At 36.4% G+C, this 470-nt stretch overlaps 1 pseudogene; it reads right to left on the bottom strand.

Moving 5' to 3' along the window:
- The window catches only part of LOC103608485, a 3,883-nt pseudogene that overhangs the window by 2,256 nt on the left and 1,157 nt on the right, over positions 1 to 470 (bottom strand).

A 470-nucleotide genomic window follows, 5' to 3' on the forward strand; every position in this document is an offset into this window, starting at 1 on the left:
CCTATTATAATAATTGGAAGGTGGAGCCTTGAAGGGGTGATTGGATTGTAGGACCCTGCAGTAATGAATAGATTATAAATGGTGGTCAGGGGTGTGGTTCTGAGGGCTTTAAAAGAAGAGGAGAGTGTGTGTCTCTCTCTCTGCTCTCTCTGCTTCCACCATCTTGCAGTGTGATACCCTGCCGTCACTGAAATCATCACCAAAGAAAGCCTTCATCAGCTGTGTTCCCCGGACTTTGGACTTCCTAACTTCTGAAACTGTAAGCAATAAATTTCATTTTCTTACAAATTACCCAGTTCCATGTATTTTGCTATAAGCAACCAAAACAGACTAATACCATGGTAGAAAGCTAAACCAATCAGAAAGGCAGATATTATGGTGAACCTTACCGATTTAAAACATACAAAATGGGCTTTTATATATATATATATATATATATATATATATATATATTTTTTTTTTTTTTTTTC

The sequence above is a fragment of the Galeopterus variegatus genome, unplaced genomic scaffold (assembly GCF_000696425.1).
Source record: "Galeopterus variegatus unplaced genomic scaffold, G_variegatus-3.0.2 Scaffold8460, whole genome shotgun sequence".
NCBI lineage: Eukaryota > Metazoa > Chordata > Mammalia > Dermoptera > Cynocephalidae > Galeopterus > Galeopterus variegatus.